The sequence below is a fragment of the Macrobrachium rosenbergii genome, chromosome 5, assembly GCF_040412425.1.
Source record: "Macrobrachium rosenbergii isolate ZJJX-2024 chromosome 5, ASM4041242v1, whole genome shotgun sequence".
Classification (NCBI taxonomy): domain Eukaryota; kingdom Metazoa; phylum Arthropoda; class Malacostraca; order Decapoda; family Palaemonidae; genus Macrobrachium; species Macrobrachium rosenbergii.
This window is the reverse complement of record NC_089745.1, coordinates 28,414,469-28,429,492: the sequence shown is the minus strand read 5'-3', so window position 1 is coordinate 28,429,492 and position 15,024 is coordinate 28,414,469.

Here is a 15,024-nt window from a genome sequence, read left to right as displayed (position 1 = left end):
TCTCCTAACAATTGATTCACAGTGCAACTGCGAGGTTTTCCTCCTGTTGCACTTTTCAAACCTCTACTGTCAATTTCCGTTTCAGCGATGAATGGCCTTAGATGCCCCAGAGCTTGGCATGCATGCCTAAAATCTATAAATCAATCAATCATTAACACACACGCACAAACATTATATATATATATATTATATATATGTGTGTGTGTGTGTGTGTGTGTGTGTGTGTGTGTGTGTGTGTGTATGTGTGTGTGGGTGTGTGTGTGTGTTTGTGTGTTTGTAAACGCCTTTAGACATATCTAGCTACAGGAACAGCTAAATAAGAGAAGCGTAAGAGCCACCCAAATCTGAATACTTGAATACCAGTTCATATCAAATTGATAATACCTAAATCAACTGCAATGTATGCTAAATGGAAAAAAAAAAAAGCGGTTTTGCCTGGACTTCATAATGAGGTGGTCCCGCTTTAAAACCCAACTTTACTCACGGTTTGAAGATGGCTGTCACTGGCAGCACGACCTTAACGTCTGTGTGAGATATGAATGGAGGTTTGAGGGAACCCATCGGTGGCCTCGGCCCAATCTCCATACGTTAACTGGCTGAGTCATCAGCAACCGCTATTTAATTCCAGAGGTCCCAGCTCAGGTGGAGAGGGAGCTTGGGCACTAAAATTTAAACATTCATCCGGTTATTATAAGGTTAAAAAGTCCCTTGCTAAAATAAACTGCTGCTGTATATCTTAGTTTAACCAGACCACTGAGCTGATTAACAGCTCTCCTAGGGCTGGCCCGAAGGATTAGATTTATTTTACGTGGCTAAGAACCAACTGGTTACCTAGCAACGGGACCTACATCTTATTGTGGAATCCGAACCACATTATGACGAGAAATGAATTTCTATCACCAGAAATAAATTCCTCTAATTCTTCAGTGGCTGGTCGGAGAGTCGAACGCTGGGCCAACAGCGTGCTAGCCGAAAGCTCTACCCACCCCTACAATGAAGAAGTTGCTAAAGTAAAGGCTTACCAAAATTTACCAGACTTCGTGACTCGACACAAGGGAAGTTATGAGTTGAACACCTAACGGCTAACCTACCATCTATTCTACAGGAAATTCCTTCACTTGTACTGAGAAAAGTCTATCGAAGTCTCGTATTTGTCGCTTCAAAAAGAATGGCAACCTTATCATTCCTTTTGACGTCTCTAGGGTGAGGCAAGGTCCATATTAGATCTCCCAAATCTCTGAAAAAGTGGACAGTGTGGTAATATCAAATTATTTCCAAATGTAACAAGTAAAATTTTTTATACTGTCTTATTTGTTAAAGTTCCTGCCATTGTTAAAAGTAATTATCCTTTGCTGCGTTGGGAAAGGATATGGAAGAACATTAACAACTCAGTAATAAAAATTAAGGAAAGGGAATTTTTATATAAATATGTACATGAGGTGTTGCCTACAAATATGAGACTTGCATTATTGAAAAAAGGAAAGACGGAAATTGTGACTTTTGTAATGAACCAGAACATACAATACATATTTTTTATTTTTGCAGTAAGGTGTATAATGTATTTAGGTGGTTCAAAAATAAATTTACATTAATGTGCTCTATTATGAACAGAGATTGGCTAAAATTTTTCAACGTTTTGACTTTGATTATATAAGAAACAAAGATAAAACACAGCAATCTTATTGATATGTAACTATCTTTATTGTACATGGATAAACAGAGTTAAAAACTTTAATGAAATAGAAACCTTTAGTTTCCTCAAAGGTAAAATCAATTATTGCAGATGGCTCCTAGAATCCATTTACGGTGACAAACTAAAATCAATTGTAACAGATAGATTTATGCTTAATGTCTTTTAAACTCGAGTTAAACTCGAATTATTATGTATATAACCAATATTACTGTAAAAATTATTGTGTAAATGAAAATTACGATGTTTGTAAATAAACCTTATTGAATTAAAAAAAAAATAGTTCATTAAAGTTAGTCTAGACTTCTCGGTGCTGAAGGAAAATACTCTGATAATATTGGCTCTTATTTAACGTTTTCGACTTCATTTAATGTATAAAACTATGATATTTCGAAGAAAGTATTAAAGACAGAATTAAAACTAAGCCTTTTAATGAATTTTTGAAATCTAGGCCGTATCACGCTTTCTGATAAGAGAAACAAGGTAGGCTACTTTACATTCACAATGAGGGTACTTCTTGGATTACGTGAGACCTTAATTTTAATGCACACCTCTTCACTAATATACACATTATTGAAAGAATAGAGAAAAAACCTCTCCTCAGTCCTATCGAAGCTGATTATAACAAACACAGTGTACCTGCTATTCGACACATGTGAATACCGATCCAGTCAACTTAAGCCTAGTCCTGAGAGAACAAAACACATCAGGCTATTTCTTGCAAAGTATATGCTCCGCTTACGACATTTTACATCAAGATATTTGTAGATAATGGCCAGTAACTTTATCTCGCATTATCACTGCCTGTAATAACTGTAAATTGTTAATTGTGAGTGTAATCTCCGTTCGAAGACGGACATTATACCCACAATTAACATAAAACTCTTGATAACTGAGAAGTTAATAATCGCGTTACATTGGAGTTGAAGCACGCAAAATAGACAACGTGGAAAGTTAATCCTAATCTTTTTTTTTATATATTCCGAAGTCATCTTTAATCTTCCTTTATCCATTATTTCCCCTCCACTGAATTCGTCTCGTTTTGTGTGTGTGTGTGTGTGTGTGTGTCGTGTTTGGCCTGAAACAGACTCCATTCCGGAGGGTAGTGACAAGCGTGTTACTGACGCCAGACCTCATTTTGTAAGCCATTGTGTTTGTTTCACTTTGTTCCGTAAATTACAGTGCAGTGCAAAATTGGAAACAAAATTCTTCGGAGATGTAAGACTTCTTGGTTCTCAGCAAGTTGCCGGACCCACACACACACACACACACACACACACACACACACACACACACACACACACACACACACACACATATATATATATATATATATATATATATATATATATATATATATATATATATATATATATATATATATATATTAGACCACCCAGACTCGTTGGATCACTTTTTTATTGTGATGAAAAATAGCAGCATTAGGGAAGGGGAGGAAAGAGCGAAGGGAGGGGGAGTGGAAAGGGAAGGGGATAGGAGGAGGAAGGGACGGGGGGAGGGGAATGGAAGCTCCAGAAGCCTCCGGGATTCCCAGAGTTTTAGTATTATATATATGTGTGTGTGTGTGTGTGTACATATATTACATGTGTGTGTGTGCATTTGTACGCGCATGCGTGTGTGCGCAGTCTCGTGGTGTAACCCATAGCATCTTGCAGCAAAGGTTGCCTGGGATCCATCTTCGAGCAAGACTGAGTGTATTATGTAAATCCCAGTTGTGCTTCTGTTGACATAAACAGAAAGTTAGTTATGGGATGTCTTGTCTTTGTGACAACATATCCGCGGGATCGTTCCTTATCACAAGAACTGGGTTCATCGGGTGACTTGGTAACGAAATGCTTCTTATTCAGAATATATATATATATATATATATATATATATATATATATATATATATATATATATATATATATACGTATATATATATATGTATGTATGTATATTCATATATTCACAGCGGAGTGTAGTACTTGTCTGAGTACCCGCTTTGTTTCTTTGCTGTCTTCAATTATGCAGTGGATAAAAGCATTTTCTGGCTTCGCTAATTTTCGCATGTTCATGAAATGAAATGCATTCTTTCTTATATTTGTTATATGCACACATTATACATATACATATATACTATATGTATATATATATATATATATATATATATATATATATATATATATATATATATATTACAATTTTACAGTGTATGTAACAAAAATTCACATACACCGAAAATTTTTTTTACATTCACAAACATTAGGCTAGAAATGTCGTTTAATACCAAATTCTTTCAACCTCGGAATAACGCACCGAAGGGGAATTGAAAAGTGATAAGCGATCCGTCACGACGGGACTTGGACCCCCGAATGGTTGGGGAAACAACTTTCAGTGACGCTAGCCATTCGGTGGTTCGAATCTCCTTGGCAACAGATATCGCATATCACTTACAAATTTCCCTTTGATGTTTAATTCAGAGGTTGAATGAATTTGATGTTAAAAGACATTTGTAGCTTAATGTTTGTGAATATATACATATAAGTATAAATATGTATGCGTGTGTGTTTGTGTGTGCGCGCGCGCGTGCGTGTGTGTCTGTTTGAGTGTGTGATAGGCGATATTTGGTAAGCTGTAAAATGATTTCTTTAGACTTAGGATCTAGAAATCCCTGATCCCTTTAGTGTTCCCAACACAATACTCGGTACTCTTTCTAACAGTACAGTCAGGGAGCTGAATTAAGCTTTAGTCGTATGCTTGGTGTGACCAAGAGGTGAGGAGCCTTTTGCATAGTATTAGTCTGGTCACTCTGATCACTTTTGGTAAAACGAAATCTCATTTTAATTTGGAGTACATTTTATTACTGGATTTCGAACTCAAGGAATTTTGTGGACTATAATCTATTTTTTCTCTCTCTCATCGCATGTTTTGAACAGAACTTTACTCATTCTCTTACTGCCACATCCGAGAATGGCTATAAAAACACTTGCGGAGAGACTGGCCACAACGGGCAAAATGAAACGCAACCAGATGAGTATGAATGATTTATCCAGTAATAGCCGTGCAGTGATCAAATGAAAGTCCAACGTCGCTATGGCGTTGCAATTTCCTTTCTACCGTCGCCTTCATTGCCTTTTACGCTAATTGCTGTCGCTTGTCCTCGTCTCCTTTTCTTATCACTCGATACGTCTCTCATCTCGCCCAACCGTCCCCTCCGTGTTTGCCCACGTCCGTTGTGTCGAAAAGACAAGAGTCATCACCAGCCATTTTGCCAGCTCTAATATTTCGGAGACCAATTTAGATATTTCATCAGCGGTAATTGGGAGGGAATGTAGGTCACGGCTTGTTTCTCTTCGCTGGTTCGATCACTGCCGTGTGACAATGGAAATGAGTCAACTCATTTTCTTGACGAGTGAAATGAAGTGATTTCATTTCGCTCAGTCGTCATGTGTATGACGATGAAGATATTCGTTTAGAAGTGTCTAAATGAATGTCAGAAGTTAAGTGATCGGATTAAGCTCTTCATCTTGCCGTTGGTAATGGTGCAGCTGGGAACTTACACTACGAGAATTAAAAAAAAAAAAAAAAAAAAAAGATTCTGATGGCTCTACGTTAGCGGCAGGAAGGTTCTCTCCATCCTTGGGTACCTCCCCCTACCCAACTGAGAAAAAATGCTCCCTTGTGCTCTCTTAGAGACTTCGGATTCCTACACTAAATTCTGATTCCCATTTTCGAACGAATTCCACGCAGCCATTTCCTCGAGAAAAGCGACCCTCCTCCTTCTGTAATGACTCCCTAACTACAGTTTGTCTACCTGCATCGTTGCTCTCTCTCTCTCTCACTCTCTCTCTCTCTCTCTCTCTCTCTCTCTCTCTCTCTCCCAGACACGGAGGAAGAAGGCATTCCTCTAACGATCGTTAGAGTCTTTCCAATCTCCTGAAATTAACTACACATCTGAGGAAACCCCCTTCCCCGCGTCAACACCGAATGCCCCTGTCCCCGTGTCTGCCTGTTCTCGGGATTTCTGGCCCTGTGCTGTCTGAGGGGTGTGTCGAGGGGCTGGAAGGGGAACGGGTGTTTGGGGTTGGGGGAAGAGGAAAGGATGGCCTTCGTCAGGGAGGGCCTCTCCTTTAGTCCCTGTTCCGTAAAGCCGACAAAGGCGAGGAAGGGAGGAGGTCGATGGAGAAAGCTAGGTCGAAGAGGCAATATGTCTACCACCGCCTTCTCCAAACTTGTACCCGGACTTCAATATGGCGAAGTTTCAGGCCAATTTAGGGGAAGATCTGGATTCCCGAATGAAGCATTAATAGCTGTCCGGTCTCGCTGGGGTCATCAGGGGAGGGAGGGAGGATTTGTACGATTTCTTCTTCTTCTTCCTCTTTTAATCGAGAACGTGTATGGGGTCGTTCGCAGGACTGTGGAAACTAAGAGTGTATCCAATGTCTTGAAGATCTGACCTAAATTCGAAATTTATGGCTTTTCTGCCTTAATGATGAACAAATGCCTTCAATGCTGCATAAAGTTTCAATATAAATAATCCTAACTCCCCATATTGACAAAGAGCCACAAAAACATTCGATACAGTGAGATATTCGTAGGTCTAGCATCGTTCTTTTATCAGAAAGAAGATACTCATGACGAAAATAAAATGTGCCCTATAGATCTTTGAGTAATCAAAATAAGAAACGGGATCAACGTTGATGTTATTTAATCAGTTGACAACACAAGTTTTTGACTACATGTTTGTGTGTGCGTGAGAGAGAGAGAGAGAGAGAGAGAGAGAGAGAGAGAGAGAGAGAGAGAGAGAGAGAGAGAGAGAGAGAGAGAGGCCATAAGTCAATAGGATTAAAGCAAGAAAATGAAGAATGATCTCACTGAAACGAAAGGGCATCTAAAATTTTGCACACGGGCATCTTCACTTTCTTTCAAGATACTGAAGTAGTGTCACTAATGATTTATCTTTCTTAGGTTTCCACCTCCTCAGTCAGCTTTGAAAAATGAATAATTGTTCTTGTCTAGAAAGTTTTTCTTTCTTTTATCTTCTCGCTATGATTGTATTAAGAACTTCACATCCTGAAAATAACTTCGTTTTCAAGCAAGCACTGAATAGCTCCTGTTGGTTAAAAAGATCACGTCTCTCCGTCAGCAAGACACATGTGAGGTTCATGTTTCATCAGTTCTCTGAGGATTTAGATCACTAGTTGTCTCAGGTGCATTTTTTTGAGGGGCCGGTATCCCACTATAAAAAAGAACTATCACATTTACATGGGGAAGCCCTTTGTTAGCATGTGTATGTGTATGTTTTCATATTTGTTTACCACTATGCCGTTAAGTTCAAACGTCCACAGATACCCACTCTCGAGAGTGAAACCAGTCCACACTACACAGTAATTCCCAGCCTTTATACCCCCAAGGAGCCCCTGAAACCGTTTTTTTTTTTTATATAACAGGGAATCTCGATGTACAGTACACACACACACATACACACACACACACACACACACACACACATATATATATATATATATATATATATATATATATATATATATATATATATATATATATATATGTGTGTGTGTGTGTGTGTGTGTGTGTGTGTATAATACATATGTTTATATATATGAATAAATATATAGCTAAGAAATTTCTTAGAGTAAATTATATAAAACCTACCATTGATATTCTAACTGTGTAAATTCAGACCACCGTAATTTGTAATATATACTTATTCCAGGATTTCTTGCGGAACCATGGCTGGAAATCGCTGCTACGTAAAGGTAATGATCGGTGAAAATCGGCGAATTATTGAATTTCGCTCTAAATGCGTTGAATTTACACACGTACAGTTCATGTAAGACTACACTGCTTTAATCTCATACAAAAACTCTGCAGTCTCTCGCTCCCTATTGCCTCCTATTGCAATACGAACGAGAGCTTTCCATGAAATAATTTCAAACACGAGATACCTGTATTTTTATGTTGGAAATGATGATATTTGCTTTCCAAATATTCGCCCCACTTCAGATAAATCAGATGAGAGATAGGTGATGAGTGCTGCATGAAAGTAGTCATTTCAATCACCATCCGGTCAAGTATTTTGAACCTGATAAAAATTTCTTTCAGATAGATTGATAGATATATAGACAGAGAGGCAACCCTTAACATTTCCTCAGCCATATTATTTTAAATATTTTATTTTACAATATATAATATTTCAGTACATCAAGCAAATTAATATATGAACTATATTCATCCACGCAAGATAATAATACCTTGGTTTGTTGATGTTAACCTCGAGGTGTTTTTGTTGGTCGTTTGTGCATATTGCTGAACACCAGGAATGGAAGACAACAAAAAAAGACAATCTAAAATAAAGAATAAGAAAAACAAACGCCCAAGTAAACACCGAGGGACTAAACAAAAACGAATTGTGTTTCTCAGTTTCCTTACGTTTATAACTATCAGAGAAATTGCCTTTAGTATCGAACCATCAATAAAATGAAATTACATAAATTGCAACAATAATTGAAGGTCCCGGGAGTTCAACTTATAATTAGTCAATAACTATTACGTTTGAACCTCGACGCTCATTAGAGATAATGGCCTTCCAAGAACGTAAATACTAATGGAAACACGCATAACTACTGCTTCATTATTGTTACTTTCGCTATTATCATTTTTATTGTTAATAACAGAAGCATGGCAAGACATACTTCACAGTTTTAGTACTGTACATGGAAAAATCAAATCTGCAGTCTTTATTTGTAATGTAAGCTATGATGTTGAAAATTCAGGGACGAGCTTTCGTAAACCTTGCCAACTCCCGTTTTCAATGAGAATTATACTGTTCTGAAAAAAGAGCAGCTAGCTGCGCGAGCTTCGTTTGGATTAAGCAGGCAATATGCCAGCATGGACCCTTGCCCAAAAGCGACGCGTAAGACAAGACAAGTACGGAAGCGGGTAAATGTCCTGGTGTGGACCGCTGGACTTTTGCAGCCAGTGCAGACACTCTTCTTATATGAATGGAATGGAATATAGAGTTTAGGCCAAAGGCCAAGCGATAAGATCTATGAGGTCATTCAGCGCTGAAATGGAAATTGATAGTATGAAGGTTTGAAAGGTGTAACAGGAGGAAAACCTCGCAGTTGCACTTTGAAACAATTGTTAGAGAGGGTGGAAAGTTAGATGGAAGGAAGAGAGTATGAACGGAGGTACAGTAAAAGGACGCTCTTCTTATACAATGCCGTCGATCTTGTGAAGTCGCAATGATACGTGCATCTGTATCGTTCTATCTACCACCAAGCTTTGGAATTCGATTCCTGGTTCTGTATTCTTCTGGCTCATATAACATGTCTTCCTCAAAGAGTCACAGAAATCTAGCCCTTTAAAGGTTAAGATCCTTCCTTCACCTTTTCCTTTGCCAGGTTCTCTTTGGCCCCTCTACCTGAAAATCAGGGGTCACCTGCAACCTCATTACCTGAGGCATCACAGCACAGGGACGTTATATAAAGACCCAAAACTTCGCTAATGAAGCCCTCCAACTAACGTGGAACACAACAGTCTTTTTTATATAAAATCATTCTCTCGTGTAAAAAATCTCTACCCCTCATAAAAAAACCTAATTTAATAAATACGCTTCTGCCGATCTTAGTCTAATTCAGTACGCTAGCTCCTGCATAGTATACCACAATTAAGCCATTATATTTTTTATTATTATTATTATTATTATTATTATTATTATTATTATTATTATTATTATTATTATTATTATTAGCAGTAGTAGTAGTAGTAGTAGTAGTAGTAGTAGTAGTAGTAGTCGTGTTTAGCACCAGAATGATTTAACGAAATTAATTAAGGCGGGTTGTCGCATATATATATATATATATATATATATATATATATATATATATATATATATATATATATATATATGTATATATATGTGTGTGTGTGTGTGTGTGGGTGGGTGGGTGAGTGTTTATAAGCGTCGCAGGACAAGATAGGCTATTAATTTTGCAGTTCATGTGAAGTATATCCCATTAAATTAACCGGACAAACTATGATTAATATCATCACTATGCAGAAATTATTTGATTAAATGAAAAACACAAACACTAAGCAAAAGAATTCATTAGATTAGAAGAAAAACGACTGCTAGAATTATGCATAAGATCGGTGTGAGGACAGGATTAGGCCTGAAATGATATAAAGAGCAAGTAGTTTCTGCTGCAGTTCATCTCTCTTGCCTCATTTTACTTTTAGCAGAGCATCAACGCTCCACCCACCCTCGCTTATCCATATGACTGGCTTTATTCTTTTCCGCCCAGATTAAGAAGATAGCAGGTTGAGTAAAGACTACAAATATAATAATATATTGGTATCAAGTTCGGCTTCGTGACTACGGCAGTTTTGATGCCTGTTAGTGAATCAGTCCATTTCTTTTACTTCTGGTTTTTATATATTTTTGAATTTTTTGTTCAAACTGCAATGAAGATTTGTCTAATACACTGTAATTTTTGCTGATTTGCAGCGTAATGGGAAGGAAAAACTTCACTCATTAATAAACGCAGGTTTGAAGACAAAATAAAAAAAGCAGGAAAGAGAATGAGGCTTTGCACTGAAGGGAGAGAACCCATCTCTTTAGAGAGAGGGAAAAATTTGGATAGGAATTATGGAAACGAACATTAGACAGAAATTCCAACCGTAACAGCAAAAGTAAAGAAAATTTACCTTTAGTATTCACTTTTAGTGCCAAATACTCCTCTAATAACTGAAGCTCGTCTGTTTTCCACATTCTCCCCTTGTAAGACTCCCAAGCTGGCAAAATACTGTTCTGAAAGTTTAATATAGAGGCATTGTTCCAGTGTCATGCCACTTTCCTCTGTGACAATTCTGTCTTTTGTGAAAGATCTTTTGTAGTGTTTCATACACGCCCGATGTTACTCGTAATTCTAATATTCACGTCCGTGTCTCCGGCTTCTCCGCTTTCCCTTCCTCCTTTTGTGTTCCCTGACTCCTACTGCCCTCCATTCTTTTTTGGGCGGTATATCGCCTCTTGTGGCGTTGAACCTCACTCTGAAGTCAGGGTTAACTGAGGACATTAAGTTGCAAATCCCGTCGACCTCTGAATCAAAAAGATATATCTGGTATAATTGTAACAATCGCAAACACATCCAGTTGAAGCGTTTTGCTCATCCAGTGTGAGGTTAAACATGAGCAGAAAATACATCACTTGTCATTATCGTTATTAACATCCATAACGCACATCCATCATTATGCAGACTGAAAACGTCATTAACATGACAAACATCCATCCTCGGAATACAATATCAAAGAAAAAGAACAACAGGTGAAATAACAGGTCAATCGCATCATCATGACGATGACGTCGCCAGGTAATTTGAAATACCAGAAATTCTTCGAAGAGCTCGATGGATGGCCTGCCCTTCATTCCTCCGGCCGTTCGCGAAGAATTCTCGACCGGGGATTTATTATTAGTCTTGTTTTCCCTTCCTTGGCTGCGTCTCCCGAATTCCTGTCCCCCAGCAACCACTCGATGACGGAGAGGATGAGGAAGAGGACGGAAGGCAAAGAGAGAGAGAGAGAGAGAGAGAGAGAGAGAGAGAGAGAGTGAATGGTTAAAGACCACGGGAAGATGGAAGGTTAGTAATGGAGGTAAATGTACGGAGATACGGGATGGAGGAATACAGTATAGGTAAAGGCGCAGGTCGAACAGGACGAAAGGCTGAAGAGAGGAGGAAGAGGTGGAGGGAGGCTGAGAGGGATACTGGAGGGAAAGACATAAGTCAACGGAGAAATAGTGAGTAGAGAGCAAATCGAGGAACATCAGTGGAGGGAAAGGAGAGCCTGTAAGGTAAGGAAGGATTATGGAAAGGCCAGAGAACGTTGGGAAGGACAGAGAGGGAAAAAGGGAAGGGAGGGGTGTAAAAGGGAGATGAGGATAAAAGTTGGTAGATGAGGGGAAACAATAATCTGCAGACATAGGGAGTAGTGTAATGAGTAAAAAAAAAAGTTCAAGAAGGTTAATAGAGGGAAAGATGAGATCATCATCAAATTTGCTATAGATGTCACTTAAGAGTCGGGTGTATGGAGACGTACATCGCAGGATAAGGGTGAGATGTGTACTGAAATGAGGAAATATTTGAAGCAGGGTAGGAAGACGAGAAGGAAGAAAAGGGGCTAAGAAATGAGAGTAAGTATGGAACGGACAATGAGGCGAAGACCCTGGAAAGTGAGCACCTGGAATGCCACCTGTTATTATCTGAATCCTCCGTTGTTTTGGACACTGAATCAAGCCGGTGTTGTTAAGTTTCTAATAAAGAAAATAAGAAATCTACTATCTCGATAAGCGGGGCGTTCTAGTACCCGCTTAGAAACAAAAAATATCTCAAAGGGACCAATTTCCAGACTTCCAGCATCTTATGTAAGGGAATAACAGATGCTTCTATATTTTGGTCTGCTTTTATTTATTCTTTGTTTTGTTTTGTCTGCTTCATAATTCATGTCTTTAAGAACTGAAAACTTCTACAAGTTGAAAAACTTGTTTTTCGGTAAGCCTTTACATCACTTTACCTTGTTCTTCATTGCTTCAAGAGGTAACTTGGAGTTTGCCAACGTGAAGATGTTGCAACACAGACAAAGGTATGCCGATGAAATAGTTATTGATAAGTCGAAATAGCCAATTTCTAGCAAATAATGAGTTCTGAAGCTAACTTCACGTTTCTGTAATGTACAGCGTAAGTGAATCAGAAAGTAAAACCATATGGACATCTCTTTACAGAATGGAATTTTCAAAACCTGTGATGACACATGTCAAACTAAGAGACGTCATCTTCTATATGAAGGATTCCACTCACGTAAATGACAGAAAGAAACCTTCAAAGTCAAAAGACACTGTGTTAAAGAATCTGGAAATTTTTCAGGAAATATTCATCACCTCAAAATGTTACATTTGAAGGGAAGTCCAAAAATATTTTTTTCCATATTTTGTGTCAGGAGAGTATTTCCGTACTTTATAAATCTCATTACTCTCTTTTGTACTAAAAAAGGTTCAGAAACACTTTACAATATTCAGTTGCTATTCTTTGCTTAGCAGTCCTTTACTTCTAGGCTATGGCTTTCTGTACGTGGTCTCGATCATGTCCTCTCTTCTTTTTCCTCCCACGTTTATTGTTGCATGAGAAATTATGACTTATTTTCGGTTTCAACTTTTTTTTTTTTATTTCACATGGGTTAATGACTCGAGACAGGTCTAATCAGTTTTCTAGAGGCAACCAAGGCAGTTACATTACATTATATATATTTACATATATAATATATATGTGTGCGTGTTTGTGTGAATTTTTGTCACATATACCGTGACACAAAACATAAATCTCAAACCTTAAGCTGCAAATGTCGCTTAACATCAAATTCACCCAACCCCGGAATAAACACCAAGGGCGAATTAACAATTGAATTGAATTGAATATAGAATTTAGGCCAAAGGCCTAAAAGGTTTGAAAGGTGTAACAGGAGGAAAACCTCGCAGTTGCACTATGAATCAGCTGTTAGGAGACAGTGAAGAGTAAGATGGAAGAAAGGGAATATGAAAGGAGGTACAGTAAAAGGAAAGAAAGGGGTTGCAGTTAGGGGGCCATAGGCACACTGCAAAGAACCTTAAATAGTGCCTCAGTGGACCGGATGAGGTGCACTGACGGCACTACCACTCCTAGGCGTTAATTAATAATTGATAAGCGATCCGGCACCAAGTAGGCTCGAACCAATGAATGATTGGGGAACGGTGACTTCAGTGACGCTATGATTCGGCCATCAAGAGAGATGTAAGCTGGTACCGTATCTTTCGTACATATGCTTATCAAATTCAGGTTTTTGTACCTAGGGTCGGTACCAACACACCTCTACCATGCTAGCCGTATCACGATTGGTACGTTTGAAACCCATAACTCTATATGTATATATATATATATATATATATATATATATATATATATATATATATATATATATATATATATATATATATATATATATATATATATATATATATATAATTGTGCGTGTGTGCTTGTACAGTAAGAATGACCATTAGGTGTTTCAAGTCCAACTGGTTTGTCCGCCCCGGGTGGGGGCAGGGTAGGTAGGGAAACAGGAGGGTAGGTGAGGAAACATCAACCCTCCTCCTGCAAACCTGTTTGTCCTCCCCAGGTGGGGGCAGGGCAGGGTAGGGGTCGGGAGGGTAGGGGATGCCGCAGCGCCCAGCTCTAGGGCGTGTAACGTGCGCCAACAAGCTCACTTATAAATTCCCTATCGGTGTTTATTCCGAGGTTGAGTGAATTTCATATTAAACGACATTTGAAGCTGAAGGTTTGTGGATATAAAAAATGTCATGATTTATGTGGCCAAAATGTTAATTTAGCTGTGGCACTGTTGTATCATATATATATATATATATATATATATATATATATATATATATATATATATATATATATATATATATATATATATATATGTGTATATATATATATATATATTTTTTTTAAATATAAGGATCCCATAAAAATGCCAAAATGTAGCAAGTAAAGGCAATATTTCAGAGATCAAACTGTGCCTCTCTCCTCAGGCAAATAGTGAATGAGGAAAAGTTACAGAAAAGCGGTATTTATATCAGAAGGTCCATAGGTCAGCGTTACGTCACTTCAGTTGACAATTTCTCTTTAATCCTCTTGATCGCTGGTTGGAGGGAGATTTTATCAATATCTTAATCCCAGGCGCCTCTTGAAAGATTCATGGTATTTCTTTGTTCAATCAAGGCTGATTCCACCATCTGGCTTTTGAACTGACAATTGCTGCTGTAAATTATGCGAGACAGATTCCAGTTTATTTTGTGATTATGGTTATTTATATGGTTAAAAATAGCTGAGCTCTGTTGTCCGTACCTAACTGAACGTTTATGCTGTATTAATGTCCGTGGGAGTTAGGTACAGAGCAATATCTGGCGGCCCAAGAGATTAATACAATTATGCCTTTACCGTAGAGCAAAACAGCGAACAGCCTTATAAATAATGTCTGCAGACTTTGAGATGGCTACAGCGAGCCCGTGCCGAGATTACAGTAGTAGAGCGTGGAGTACCTCGACAATATGCTGAACTGCTACTGCTTTCAATCCAACACTCCACGATCATTTCTAAGATAAATCCTCATTCGAAAAATCCTCAATGTTGACGGCAGACAATCCCTAGGAACACACACTGTCCTCGTGCCCCCTCTCCTCCTCCAGTCACCTTGGAGCTCCTCCCTCGTCC